Source organism: Mytilus trossulus, chromosome 10, assembly GCF_036588685.1.
Source record: "Mytilus trossulus isolate FHL-02 chromosome 10, PNRI_Mtr1.1.1.hap1, whole genome shotgun sequence".
NCBI classification, from domain to species: domain Eukaryota; kingdom Metazoa; phylum Mollusca; class Bivalvia; order Mytilida; family Mytilidae; genus Mytilus; species Mytilus trossulus.
In genome coordinates, this window is record NC_086382.1 from 57,318,475 (window position 1) to 57,334,878 (window position 16,404).

General features: G+C 32.4%; 2 long non-coding RNA genes across 2 annotated transcripts; both read left to right on the top strand.

Annotated features, from left to right (window-relative positions):
* Positions 1–6,957: 6,957 nt before the first annotated feature.
* Positions 6,958–8,138, top strand: LOC134686404 (uncharacterized). Its single transcript, XR_010101605.1, has 3 exons — positions 6,958–7,054; positions 7,260–7,519; positions 8,031–8,138. It is a non-coding gene; the product is annotated as an uncharacterized LOC134686404 (long non-coding RNA).
* A 1,550-nt stretch (positions 8,139–9,688) lies between these two features.
* On the top strand, positions 9,689–16,063 carry LOC134686406 (uncharacterized). Its single transcript, XR_010101606.1, has 3 exons — positions 9,689–9,897; positions 12,804–13,071; positions 15,951–16,063. It is a non-coding gene; the product is annotated as an uncharacterized LOC134686406 (long non-coding RNA).
* The last annotated feature ends 341 nt before the right edge of the window (positions 16,064–16,404 follow it).

Here is a 16,404-nt window from a genome sequence, read left to right on the forward strand (position 1 = left end):
CAAAATTGACTTTTGTGAGACAAAATTGACTTTTGTGAGACAAAATTGACTTTTGTGAGACAAAATTCAATTTTGTCAATTTTGTTGAGACAAAAGTCAATTTTGTCAATTTTGTTGAGACAAAAGTCAATTTTGTTGAGACAAAATTCATTTTTGTTGAGACAAAATTCATTTTTGTGACGACAAAATTCATTTTTGTGACGACAAAATTCAATTTTGTAACAACAAAATTGACTTTTATGAGACAAAATTGACTTTCGTGAGACAAAATTGACTATCGTGAGACAAAAATCAATTTTGTTGAGACAAATGTCAATTTTGTCTCACAAAAGTCAATTTTGTCTCACAAAAGTCAATTTTGTCTCACAAAAGTCAATTTTGTCTCACAAAAGTCAATTTTGTCAATTTTGTCTCACAAAAGTCAATTTTGTCTCACAAAAGTCAATTTTGTCTCACAAAAGTCAATTTTGTCAATTTTGTTGAGACAAAAGTCAATTTTGTCAATTTTGTCTCACAAAAGTCAATTTTGTGTAACAAAAGTCGATTTTGTATGCAAATTAGTTCACAGAAACCAAACTTAACTAATTTGAATACAAAATTCACTTTTGTCACCCAATTTTCAAATTAGGTAACAAAAGTAAAGTCTGTGTAACAAACATGAATTTTGTCATGACAAAAGTGACTTTTGTCCACTGATAGATAATTTTGTATGACAAAATTTTAAATTTGTAGTATGATACAAATTTTGTTAAACTGAACTCATTTTTGTTGAACAAAAGTCACTTTTGTCCGTACAAAATTGAATTTTGAGTACAAAACCACAATTGTCCCATTCGGCGCCCCGTAGCTATACAGATGAGGAAGATTATTTAAAAAACATCCTTGTCGTCCGTCCGTCCCTCAAATATATCCGTAACACTTTAAAAAAAAAAATTGCGTCGACCCAATGTAGGTATGTAGGAGTATAGGGTCACCTTAGCCTTTTACGACCAGTAATAAATCCTTTGCCGTTTTGGCGTACGATTAAAAGGTATAATTGGAACGTCAAATTAAACGCCCCGAGTAAAGAAAATTCAACGCCCTCTGCATGCACGTTAAAGAAGTCTTGCAACAACTTTTTATGGGTTCGTACGTGGCATGCAAGGCAACGCTTTTGTCTCTATCCATTATAGTAATTGTGTTTTCGAGTTGCAATCAAACCCTGCAGTCACACCTTGCAAAACATATTGTATTAATTGTTTATAATAGTTTCTCATACTAAATACACATGAAATAACTTTCACTGGACGTTAAGATAGCGACAACTTATCAATTTTAATTATGGATATAGGTTGCTGTCTTGCTTGCGTATACCAAAGTTGCCAATATCCTTTTATGGACACACCACCCTAAAGTAAAAGCTAGGAATGTCGAGCCCCGCTAAAATTATAAAGAATGCCGTCACATGATTCATAATATCATTAACCTTTTATCAATCTAAATGTACAGCGATGGATTTCCTCTGCACTTCAATTATTTGTTCATTTCTATCTCCATCAAAGGATGAAAACGCCATTATGCACATCCATTAAAAGAAATAGTCTGTTTTGATAGCAACCATTGTATCTCTTGAACCGACAAAAAATCAAAACATTTATAATTGGCTAAATTCAGATATAATACAGGGTGTATGGGATATAAATCTTGTTCTTATCTCAATAAGATACACACACATATGAGGATGTTGAACATTTTGTTGATATCGTTTCTTATTTTACTTAGTCTTAATTGTGGTATGTATTGCTTTTATTTAAATTTGAATACAATTCAGTTTCTCCAAGAACATACCATAGAAAAAAAATTAATGCTTTAAATTAACTAAGATAACTAAGAGAAATATTGAAAATTCATTTTGGCAATGTTTGGGTTAAGTGTACATCAAAGTCGATCAGAAATCGGATTTTATAATGAATAGGAAACCCATTTGATTTTCAGTGGGAAAAGAAGATATTTCATTGTCATCCTGTCTTCGACGATGGTATTTTTCTTCTTCAGTTAACACAAAAACAAAAAAATCTTTTTAAAAAGTGTGACTGATGAATAAGAATATAGTTACTTAGGTTTTCTTCCGATTGGCAGTAAACCCAGTAAATCACATGCCAAAGTGCGGTGTCCCTTTGGCATTGTGTGATGTACAAGACCACAGCCATGTCCTGTCAAATGGGGAACTTCAATCCGATGCTCTTTACACGTTAATAATCATTGCAACAACTGTTTGAGGGGTTCGTAAATGGCATATTAGAATACCAACTAATTTCCCCGATCTTCATTCCAGACAGTCTCTATTACAGATATATTGTATTCATTGGTATCTTGTTCTCGTTATTAACATGCATGAATATTTGACACTGGACGGACGTTGACCAACCAAATATCTATCAATCAATAATTTCCAAATTCTTGTTTCGTCAGTTGTTATACTGTTTTAGCCCGCATAATCTTGACATCTTAAGAACTCCCAAAAGATCTACAAATCAATAGAACAATTTTCTAAAGGTAACATTCATTTAATGGGGACACACAATTTGAAACTATTATTTTTTTATTACTTTAATAAAAAAAATTAATTATTTCAATAACATTCAGGAACATTTTTAAAGTCCATGTTGAATCCCCCTCTCTTCATTTGCAAAAATTGAAATATAAAACAAAATTCATCTACCTCCACCTACCCAGCCCCACCGCAAAACAAATATTGATATATATATATATCAAAAATAGGTTTTCACTACGCGACGTATGGTGTGAACAAGAGTTTTACATGCATGCCATGCTTTAAACAGAATACATTTATATATTTTCATATTACCCCTTTCCAGTGCTATCAAACGCATCGAGGAAAAAGGAAACAGCACTGACATCGTTATTGAGAAGAGAAAGGCGATGGGGCCCAGACATGTATGGGAAAGGATGCAGTTGTGACTTCCACGTTCATTGTCATAATGACGCGGGATGTCGCCATCATGCTGCAGATTCTCACGAGGTCTATATATGTTACTTTACCGAATGCTGTGGAACAAAGTGTGTGCCACATCACATGCACGTGCCTCACACTAGTAAAGAGGTTGGCCATGAGTAGTAAGTTTTGTTACAAATTTCAAGCAAAGTCAAGTTTGACCTCCAAACACTCAAAGCTATACACATCAGCAAGATTACGATTGAGATATACACAAGAGTCTTATAGTTTCTTTTTATTTCTTTTTTTTTTAAGTGAACATGAACATAAAAATGTACAACAAAATAAGATGATAAGACCACCAACAATATAGTAATTTATACGAAAGAAAAGTTTACAGCTATGGTATCGTCGCACTAATTATACTTCATGTAATGAATTTGCATCATCTAAAACCATACGATATATCGTCTTCAAAATTTTGCGCATACACAAAATCATGAACAGTAACTATTTAATGTGCCAACATGTTACAGCTGATTCTATTGAGTGTGTAGGCAAATGTTATATTTTCAGTTAGCTTGCTTACTAGCTGAACCGCGAAGTCATTATTATGTAAGGTATACTTCGGCCTCCCTTCGAAGTAGCCTAGTCCTACAGACAGATAGATTGATTATATGTCGGACTACTCAGTAGCCTAGCTACTCTTAAATGAGGATAGTTTACCTAACCGAACAATGACTTCACGGTTCAACTATAAGCAAGCTAACCAAAGATATTACCTTTGCCTACACACTCAATGAAATCGGCTGTAATAAATCTATAGAATAAAGGATGGCTTGTCACGTTTGTTGTTGCCTTAGCAAAATTGATAGCAAGATATCATGTTGAGACTAAAGTGTTTGTTTTTAAGCATTCTGCAATCAGTGCCCAAACTGATAAACTATACTGTGATCAATTGATTGATTGATTTGTGTTTAACGCCACATTCTGAACTGTTGGCTATTTTTTGGCGGACAGTTTGTACTGGAGGAGGAATTCGGGGAGAGAACTACCAATCTTCAAATGATTGGAGTCGAACGCGCATGTCACGTGCGGAAACTTACAACTTTTAAAAGTGTTTCTGTGTTGACAGTCTAATATATCCACTAGTACATTTGCATTGGCGTATATTTCATTTGTACCAAATATGAAAGTGAACATTAAATACTTTTATTTATTTGTAGATAAACGAAAAGATACAGAAGTGGTGTGCTATGTTAGTGTATAACATTAAATAAGTGAACAATCATGTGTATTACATTAAATTAGTGAACATTCATGTGCTTAAAATCAAATTAGTGAACATTTATGTGCATACTATTAAATAAGTAAACATTCATGTGCATAATATCAAATAAGTGAGCAATCATGTGCATAATATCAAACTATTGAACGTCATTCATCTGCATACTATCGAATAAGTGAACATGTCATTCATTTGCATACTATTAAATAAGTATTCAGTCATTGTATGTTTTGACATTAATAAATTAATTTAGAATCATTTTATTAATGATGTGTATATATCCGACCGAGCCAATGGTTTGAAATTGCACCAATAAGCCGAATTTCCCGAAACACCGAGATTAGATAAATTAAATGCCTTTCGATATATTGTTTAGACCTGACGCCTTATATTGCATAATAGTTTACTTCGAGTGGCAATTATGTAATGCGTATTCAAGACAAAATAAAACCAGAAAACCATTGAAACAAGTCATTTTTTTTGGTAATAATCTGAGTGTATACGGGAATGATGGCAGGGAAATTTGGACTGTCTATTCAACACTGTCTATTTAAAATGTTGGGTATGTTCAGTTCTTGCTTTGAAACAGGCCACCTACGGACGTCTTCAAGAGTTGTTAAAATATTTCTTTATAAGTGAGCCCTTGGCACACTCCCAAGATCAGGCATTTGAGTCAACGGTCCCATTCCGACCGAATAAGCAACACTTTCAACTCATGGCATTGGGTTACTGACTGCCTGGGGAAATACCTCTTGCTTGCTCTCTGCTGGTTGAAACTCTAGAACACTCATTCCTTTCATCATAAAATATGAAACTCTTCTCATCAATGTAACAAGCAGCGATACAAGAAAATGCGTTCTGCTGTATAGGCGTCATTTTTTAAATTATTATTATGATAGAATGCAAAACGTAGAGATGCAACGTCAGATGATATTGCTACCATTTAGTGTAACAGAAAAATGACGTTCAATTGAAAACGCGCACTAGCTTACTTTTCCTGCTTTGCTTGTTGGGTAAATGCAAAGTATAACACACAAGTAGAAATGCCGTGAGATTCCAATCCAGTATGATTTTATAATTAAAATAGGATATTAAATGTTCCTGTTAGTGATTATGTGTTTTTGGGGGAATATTGCTGCATTATATATTCAACCCGAGTATGCTTTTATTCAAGCAGTGATTCGAGAGACAATACAATGGCTTATAGTTATCATACTTTTTGATCGTCTTATAGATGTGTATTTTTGTAATATGTGCATTCTTTCGTTTTGTTGAAAATAATTTTTGGCCGTAAAAGTTTTGTGAAGGCAAGAGAGTTTAACCCGGACATTTCCGCAAGACATTGCAAACCCATTGTTTTGAATTGAACATGTAGCTCAATTTATTTATGAATTTGAATTATTGGAGCTTACACTTACAAATGTAGTACAAAACGATCGGGCTTACAATTTTATAAATTATCTGTCAAAATTTTATTTTTCTAACTGAAATGTTTTAAGTTTCCAAACTAAATTTCCCGTGGGACATTTCCGTACAAATTTATCACGTCATAGAACGTTCATGCAAAATGTCGAAGAGTTGCATTTGTTGCGTGAACATTTCGCGAATTGTTCGAGTATCATGTTTCGAGTTTTTTTTTTACATAGGACAACGCTAAGTAAACGTTTTTTTCTGATAATCTGTGTCTTCCGAAGACTATGAATATTATATTTTTATTCTTTCTCTGTTCTAATGTGAAAATTTAAGAATCAATCTTTATTTTCATATATAACTTGAAATATTTATTTCAGCATTTCTAAGAAAAAAAAGCTGTCAAATATTTACTTATTTTACGCTATTTTTCGTGGTAGTAGCAATATCTAACGGTGTGTCTGAGACATTCCAATTGCAATATACTAGAACATTATTAATTCCTGAACGTGGGATCATCTAGTAGGGCCAAAATGTGATACATAGTTCGTATTCATAATACAATAACGTTTCGTCAATCTATATGTAGTAACAGAGATTTTGAAATACAAGTTTTTATAGTCCCGAAAGTGGAAGCACAAAAATAGGAACAAAAGGTAAATACAAATACCATTAACGTTTTATCAATCTTGACGTAGAAAAAGATTTTGTAAGACATAACGTTTTACAGCTAATTTCCTAAAGCATGTAGAGCAAGACTTTAGTTAGCTTGCTTGCCTTGTTTTTATATTGCACAATCATTAGGATAACACCCAATTGAGTTCAAATATTATATATATACAGGTTAAACTATGCCTATACATATTGTTTAAAGATGTCAATCTTATTTACAAAGCTTGTATAAACAATTATACAAGCAAAGCAAGCAAGTCAACCAAAGTTTTGCATTACATGCATTAGGAAATTAGCTGTAATATATAATGATGAAATGATTTGATCGTTAGGAATGGTATGGAATGTAGAGATTGTTATCATTATATCATTAACCTATTATCAATCTAAATGTACAGTAATAGATTTCCTCTGCACGACAATTAATTAGTCATTTCTATCTCCATCAAAGGATGAAAAAGCGAATCTGCACATCCATAAAACTAAATACTCCATTTTGATAGCAACCATTGTATCTCCTGAACCAAGGGGAAATAAAAACATTTATAATTGGCTAAATTCGAATATAATAGAGGATGTATGATAAATCTTGTTCTTATCACATTTATACAGACTAGTAAGCTTGTTTACTTATTTACATTTATATATCAACATAAGTAATCCTGTCAGTCAAAACAAGATACATACGCATGTTAGGATGTTAAAAATTTGGCTGTTATCGTTTCTTATTTTACTTATTCTTAATGGTGGTATGTATCAAACCAGTTTAACTCGAATCACAATTCATTAATTTACGCACGCTTTATATGAAATGACAAATTAGTTAGACGTAGATACTAGTAAGTTTGAAAACATACATCAAAAATTTGATTTACACAGTAAAACCTACTTTTTTTTAATGTAGGCCATGTTTAAAAGATGAGTATATCCTTGTCAATGTTTTATTTTCAATAGTTTTATCAAATCCTCTGAAGAAAAGGGAAGCATCACTAAGAACGTCACAACAAAGACACGCGCGATGGAGTGACGACATGTTCGGACAAGGATGTAGATGTACTTTCCATATACATTGCCATAGTGATGAAGGGTGTCGCCATCACGCCATCGGTTCACAAGAGGTTTATAGATGTGTCTACTCCTGCTGTGGAACAAAATGTGTCCATCATCACATTCACACCAGTAAAGAGGTTGGCGCACCGGTGTAAATGATAATAGTAAGTATTGTTTTTAATTTCAACGTTGTTGTGGTCAAAGGGTGTTTTTCTAGTATAAGACCTTCATCATGAACGTGCAAAGCCGGTTTAAATACACGCACAACTACATTCATAAAAGGAAGATAAGGAGGATAAATCAGAAAAATAAATGTATATGATATAGTCTTCTTCGTATTTTCTCTTCTACATACTCTATTTATGTTAAATATCAACATTAAAATATACATCCGCTACAGATGACTATAGACTACCAACACTGTAGATACCAATAAAGTTCAAATATTTTATGCTAAAGAATTGACGACATGAGGAAGGCTTGTTCTGTTTATTGTTGGCTGCCTAGTATACTTATTTTGTTGCCAAGATATTTTTAGAGTTTAAGTAATTTTGTAAGTTTTTTTGTAGTAAGTGCGTCAAAACTGTAAAAACTTTGCATCGGCATATTTTGATTACACATCATGACCATGCGTATACAATATAAATATATACATATACTTTATTTAATTTGTAGATAACAGAAGCAGAACTGGTGTGTTAGTAGAAATTCATGTACATAAAATGTAATAATACTTTATAGTGATTATGTGTGATTTCATTAAATAAATGAAGGATAATTTGATTAATGAACTTTATCAAACTGAACTAACTAGCCGAATTCCCAGAAATCGCTAAAATTGGACGAATATCTTTCGATAAATAGCTTAGACTTGGCAATTTACTTATATCGTATTATTGACTGATTGATTATTGTTTAATTTGCATCCAGTGGCAAATATTTCATACATATTCATGACAAGGCCAACTTAAGAAATACATTCGTTATTTGGTTCTTGCAAATCGTACAGAAAGAGAGGATAACAGAGTAATATTGAATGTCACTGAAATACGGAGAGTATGTTGGGGATGTTGTGTTGAAATAGGCCACTTATTTAAAGGAGTTGAAAAGGGTCTTTTATGTACAGTGATAGTGGCACCATAAACACTCCCTAAATCAGGCATCGTATTTAGCGTCCTAATTCCTTCCACAGGGAACAGCTATTCAAATGTCTATGATGAGTTTATCGACAAATACACCATAACTCCGACCTAGTCATATGTTTTAATGTCGGTTTGGATAATAACTCTGGTTAACTGTCTGAGATGGATGACGCAGAATACTCGTGACCAATCTGATCACATGAGCGATACGGGAAAACACGTTCCACTATATGCGTAATCATCAAAACTAAGATAATTCAAATTGCAATATACTAATGCATTTACTTTCACACATAAAGCCGACTTCAATGTTAGGATGAGACTTCCATGAACTATGTTAGAAATGTTGTTTCTAGTTTTTTTTCTGAGCTAAAGTTTCAATCAATAACTGTGGCTCCCCTGATCTCCCCTAGCTAGCTTTCAGTTTTTGCAAGCACTTATTGAACCTGGTGTACTTAATTTCATACACACATAACTGAGGTGTTTCTGTCACGGACATATAGACCAAATAAAAAATAAACAGTGAAGGATATGTTACACAAAAATGCAATAAAAAAACGGCCTGAATATGGTGTTTAAAGTGTATCTTATATTTACTTTTACATTATTTTCCCTCAACCGAAAGGGTTCTAGCAAACATTTTATACTTTATCACTAACTTCCTCACAGAAAACGCGCCACATATTGAAGAGCTCAGTTGGGAAAGGAGATAATATTTTTCACGCGTATACCCTCCGAGTAAATATAAAATGTTAATAATATAGTTAACTGTTTTTAGAATGGGAACGGGGAATGTGTCAAAGAGACAGCAACCCTCTTAAAAAGCGACGAGTCTTCAACGCAGCGAGACAATCCCGCACCTAGAGGCGGCCTTAACTGGTCCCTTAACAACAATGTATTCTAGTACAGCTAAATGAATGCCATAATAAACACCGAAACATTACAGATTACAGCAAACTGAAATGCATGCACCCAAATGAAATTAATGCACGGTCACAAAATACTTAAATGTATTTGATTTTTGCATGTACTATCGTGCAAACAGAACGTGATTTCTAACATGCATAAACTGAGTACAAAATAACGACTTATATTTTAAAAACATCGTACGATAAGATTTCGGTCATCTTTATACAACATACTAGTATACTGAAATAGAAATTACATCATAACCAAACAAACCACCAAACATCCGAATACTGATTGATAAAATGTCAATTACATGTACTTATAGAAACAATAATATTATGTATCAAGATATTTCTTATCTAACGTAAAGCATGTGACGGTCATCTATTTTTTAACAAAATTCAAGTTTTCTTGAGAAAGAAAGAAAATGGGTTCGTCTATTATTTGGATATTATTTCTACTAGAGTTGCTGTTGTTTTCCAGTTCTGGCGGTACGTATGCGTCATATTTTTATATCAGACACATTAAAGCAGTTGAAGAGAACCTATTCAAACATTAGGTAGATATGAATAATATCAGTGCAGCGGGAGACTTGCTGAACATTTTAGTTATTCTAAATTTAATCATCGAAGTATGATTGAATGATTGAATGCGAATTTCATAAAGTCCAGCAGCAAATAGTACATGCATGTTCAGGACTAGAACAGGTCAACAATACATACGATAGATATGCCCTGTATTAAAGGTCGTAGGATGAAGATCGGGGAAAGCTGGATTAGAAAATTAGGTTTTATTAGATTATAACCCTTGCCAAAGTAGTGCGTCCGTTTTGGTATGCGGGATGTAAAAGTACGCAGCCACATCCGGTCAGAATGGGGACTTTAAATCCGATGCCTCGTGTATGACAGTGTCGCGATCTCTTTACGTTAAAACTTCTGTTCCAGACAAAAACATCATTCCCTATTCTTATTAAAAAATCTTTTAAAAGCTTTTGTTTTTTTAATTCTTTTATAAATCTATATATGACGTATTCAGAAATTTTCAAATTTTGTGTGATGCTTCAAATGCGAAATCAGATGATTGCTTTACGTCCTAGTATATGTAAATTTTGGATGCTTAGAAACTGAGATTTGTATTTTGTTATCAACATTGCAGCAGAATGGAAGCAATCAGGTGATTTTTGCAGGTTGAGGGGAGTTTTCCAATTTGTTGTGGCAATTACATAACAAAAGATGTAAACAACAAAATTCAATGTTTATCCTACACCAAAACGACTTAAAAAACAAATACATGTACAATATTAAATACCAACTGTTAACAGAAAAAAATAAGGTTTTTCCATCTTTGAATTCTGAATTGTTAAAACTTACAGTTTAAATAAACTTAAATCAAAATGCAGAAGGGACTTTTAATAAACCAATGAAGAAACGTAGTAACTTTCGGTTTGAAGAATACCTTTTGATGATAGAAGATACACTATATAACACTTATTAAAAAAAAACTATATATAGCGTGTGGTACTTTTATACAATATAAGAAAATAATAAGATACTTTCAGTTTTAAAACGTCACTCTTGATGTTTCTCACTGATTCACAAACGATTTGATTGTATGTTCTTTAGATTAACTAACTCACAGCCATAGGTTATAATATCATTCAGTATACACCCAAAAGATTAAGTAAAGCACGTCATTGATAATCTGATTTGCAATCCCAAAATATTCGTAATGATAGAATGTAAGATTATAAGTGTTCATATTGTAAAGCATTACCCATTTAGTTTTCTTAATATATTAAATTGAAATCAAATTATTGTTATTATTTATAAAGACAGTATTCAAAGATATTACTACCATGTTTATAAAACTTTCATGGATCGTATCTTAATCGCATGGCTCTTTAAACAACTTTACTCAAAACTAGGATATGTCTGTTCCTAAGCAAGGTGCAATTTGTGTCCAGAGGAACACATACAACCTGTTGAAAATAGTTATTGCCGTAACTTACATGGGTGTTGCCAAGGAGACAATTTACAACTTTGATCATCTCATCACACACGGTTTCTTAAATTTATCTTTTTCATAACAGAAATTGGCCTTATATTAGTTGCATGAATCTATTTGCTATTTAAAAAAAAAAAATTAATCAAAGAAGAGAACTTCTGTTTGAAATGATTGTGTGGACGTGATGTTATATATAAAGGCAACAGTTGTATTATACCGCTGTTCAATAGCCGTTGATCGATGTAACCGAAACATACCCGGGTCTCAAACCAAAATGAGGTCAACACATCAATAATATCGGAACAACAGAAACACTGAACTGCTACAAAACCAAACATCAACATAGAAACGGACTTTTTGATAACAATTGCCATCTTCCTGAATTTGTACAGGACTTTTAAGAAAAACCTGGTTTTATGGTTTGTCAAACCTCCCATATAATCGAAAACTTAAACCGAATTAAAAGGAACATATTAAGAAAGTGATACATCTTTTTGTTTGGCTTTCTTTACTATTTTGATCAAAGCGTCACTGGTGAGTCTTATGTAAACGAAACGCACGTATGGTGTGTTAAGTTATAAGCCTGGTACCTTTAATAACTATTATCATGTCGAAATGTCCTATTGTTATGTTTATTTGTGTATTTCTCTGTCCGTAATGTTCTTGCATTTATAAGTACTGTAGTCCTGTAATGTAACAATTATAATTTTAGTGTTATATTATTTAACATTGCCATACAAGCGGTAGGTTTGGCTATCCACAAAACCAGGTTCAACCAAACATTTTTTCTTAAAATGTCTTGTACCGAGTCAGGAAAATGGCAGTTGTTATCTCATTGTTCGTTTGTGTGTGTGTTGCATTGTCGTTTTTTAAGCACTTCAGTGTTTCTGTTGTTTTATTGTTTTCCTCTGATAGATGCTGTGTTTTAGTTTGTAACCTGGATTTGTTTTCTCTCAATCGATTTATCACGTTCGAACAGCGGTATACTACTAATTCCTTTATTTAAAAGAGGGATGAAAGATAACAGAGGGACAGTCAAGCTCATAAATCGAAAATAAACTGACAACGCCATGGCTGAAAAATGAAAAAGACAAACAGACAAACAATAGTACACATGACACAACATAGAAATTAGGAATAAGCAACACGTACCCCATCACTTCAAATACACTTCAAAAATGGTTAATTGAATAATTTTATAATGCTTTATTACCTTTTGATAATTACACCACCAAAATATATAACAAAATATCAGAACAACGTTGTAGTTGTTGATTCGAAAATCTTTCAGTCGTATTTCCGGTTTGTATCAGTTCTTCTCGATCTCCGGTGATTTAATTGGTGCTGTTGTTGTCGTCGTCGTTTTAAACCATTATTTCGTTTTGTATTACAGTCATCTCCAAACCAACAAAGAATGGCAAAGTGCGTCCTGTTTGGGGATACCAACCAATTCTTCCTGCACCAGTCCATCCCTGGCCACAGGAGCAAGTAACCGATGTTCCTAAATGGGGAGATGACATGTTTGGACAAGGATGCAAATGTAGTTTTCATCTGTCATGTCACAATGATGCGACGTGTCATCATCACGGACCTGATTATCGATGTGTATATAGTTGCTGTGGAACTAGATGCGTTTTTCCGGATGAGTAGACAATGCTTAGGTACTGATTATAACCTTCCTGTGGCCAATACTTCAATTCTTGCATTATTGTTGTATTAAGCATTGCTATTAAAAAAAAATCCCCGCATGCAAAGCTGTGATTTCTTGCCTGGCTTTGTACTCTTTATCTCTTTTGGTTAAAAAAAAATCAGCACTTCATATTTTTAGATTCGGATTTTGAAATATTTCGAGCATCACTGAAGAGATATATGTATTGTCGAAATGAGAATTTTGGTGCAAAAAATTGATACAGTCAATCTTATTGTATTTAAGATACTACTGATACTTGAAGGACTGTTTTACTCAATATTTACACTGATGAACGACTTCACACTAAACTATATGACAAACGGGATGCTTCTAACTTTCCAATTATCAATTTCCCATAGCTCAGCAGTAACATACCCTCTGCCTCGTCGTTTGGTGTTTTATATCTTAATTTTTACGTTATTTCCGTGGATGTTCTCAATATACGGACATCATATACAGAAGTGTGCTCTTTACGCAGAAGTTATGAAGAGGAAAGAGTGAAAATGACACTCCGTAAATTTTATGAACATTTTCATGAATTGGTTGATCAATACAATGCGTCGTATCTAAATTTATTTTCGACATTTTTACCACTTCTTAGATTGTGGTCTTACATCTTTGTCTTATGTCTGCTAAGTACCGAATGTGACCTCTTCCCGAATGCGTCTGTTTTGCCAAGTGTGAATTTTCATATATGAATTATGTCTTATTTGTCAGTAGAGTCGAGTTAATTTTCCTTTCCAATGGATTAAAGATTGTGTTAGTCCAAATGGTGACGTCATCACAGCATTAATTTAATATAGCCTTGCAAGGATGTCATACTCATTATAATCATTCCGACTAGCATAGTAAAAATAATTGTGAATTTTTGGATCTCAGTCCATATAATTGTATGAATTTCAAAATTATGTAACCGTTTCAAAAAATACGTCACTGTTTGTGGTATCCTGTGAAGATTTTCGATCTTATTCTGCGGGTTACATGTTGTAATGAACTATTATATCTTTACGCGTTTCTCAATGCTGTGTGTTCTTGCGTTTTAATCTCAGAATATCATGTACATAGCAGACTTGGGGTAATTGTAATTTTAATCAGTTATCAGCCAAAAATCTGATACATGTAATTTAATTTAATCAATTACTTTTCAAAATACCCTGTAATCCTGGTTACGTTTTGATTACATCCTGATTACACTGACAAAATTGAAAACAGTGTTTATGGTCAATAAATAAACCGTATTTGATAAATATCTAATATGTTAAAGCAGTTGTGTTTACTTTTAGCATGATAAATAATTTGTATACTTCAGTAAGAAATAAACTGATACAGTATTAAAAAGTCATCACTAGCCCTATGTACTTTCTATTAAAGTAAGACTTTTATTTCACCCCTGAATTATAATATTTTGTTAATATTGTGATTTTAGTCAACTTTTAATTGAAAGGTAGGAGACCTATTAAGGTTTTTTGTTATTGCAATTACCAATTGTGCATAGCTATAGGGCAATATATATATGATAACAGATAAAATAGACATGTGAATAATTATCTAATTAGCACAAACTAAATTAAAAAATGGACAAATTTTGTATATGTTTGAACTGGACATACAAAATGCAATGATTGTTTGTACTTATATTTTGTTTGCAATTTAATTAAACAATTCTTTAAAAAAAATTACATAGTCATTAGTTTTAACTCGTAACTTTATTTCATCAATATCATAACTCCCAGAAACTGCCCCTTGAAAGGCAAACACCAAATTATTTATAAACCTTTATTCAATTGAATTCAACTAATTGATGATAAAGTGTAATGGGTCATAACAAGTGACATTATTTTCATGTATATATGTTGTAAATTTCATGGTTTATTAAATAAATGTAGTTTAAAAGTTATTATTCTAAAACATATCAAATAAAATCCTTTTTCAAATATGCTATGTTTATTTATTCATATCATTCAAATTCTGTTTTTTTTAAAACTCATTGTTATCAGATGTAATCATGATAACTTTGCCAAAGTAATCATTAATTTAACCAGATACTTTCAGAAATGATGTAATCATTAATTTAATTTAATCGTACAATTGACAAAGTAATTGTTATTTAATCAATTACATTGAAAGTAATCTGACCCATCTCTGGTACCAAGTCAGGTATATGGCAGCTGTTATAATTAGTCCATTTATATGTATGTTGGCGTTTGTTTTTGTTGCACGTCAGTGTTTCTGTTGTTCCGTTGTTTTCCTGTTATTATTGTTGTGTTTCCCTCGAATTTGTCTTCACTCAATCGATTAATGACTTTTGAACAGCGCTGCGGTATACTACTATTCTCTTTATTTAAAAACAAAAATTATTTTTCGATTGTCTATTTCAATATTTCAATATGAAATAAAATTGAGAATGGAAATGAGCAATGTGTCAAAGAGACAATTATCCAACCAAAGAGCAGATAACAGCCGAATACCACCAATAGGTCTTCAATGCAGCGAGAAAATTCCGCTCCGGAGGCGTTCTTTAGCTGCCCCCTAAACAAAAATGTATACTAATTCAGTAAAAACGGACGTCATACTAAACATTTAATTAATTACATTTTCATCACTGTAAACAATAAGTCATTATAACTCATTCATAGATCAAATTGTTACCCATGACAATTTGTTAACCTAGAAAAACTGAAGAATTATAATTGTGAGTTATCGCATGGTATGGACCAATCAAAATTTATTCATGAATAGTAATAGTTAAAGTTATCGCATTAACAAACACATTATGTTCATTGTAACTATGAATAAATCTATGGTTACTCGCCATCGACTATAACAGTTATTTTTGTTTTATAATTTCAGATAAAAAAAAAACCCAGAGAAAACACATATATCACAGGAATTATGTAGAAAAGGACTGGCAGTTTTTCTAGCTTTAATCATGTGAAACTAATAAATTACAAAGTCATAAGACAGACATGTGTTTAATTGCAAATTGTAAATAATTCTTGATTATTGAAAAATCCAGATTCCCCATTTGATTCAGCTATACCAAGACGTTCCCATACGTTCAATACATTAATGTCAAATTCGTTGAAGTTGATCAATTAGATGTTCACTAAATTATAAAGTCAAACGTAAAACTGTAAAAATATTGAACTCCGAGTAAAATTCAAAACGGAAAGTTCCTAATCAAATTCCAAAATAAATTCTTTAACGCATCAAATGAATAGATAGCAACAGTCATATTCCTACCTTGGTACAAGCATTTTCCTATGTAGAAAATAGTGGCTTGAACCTGGTTTTACAACTAGAT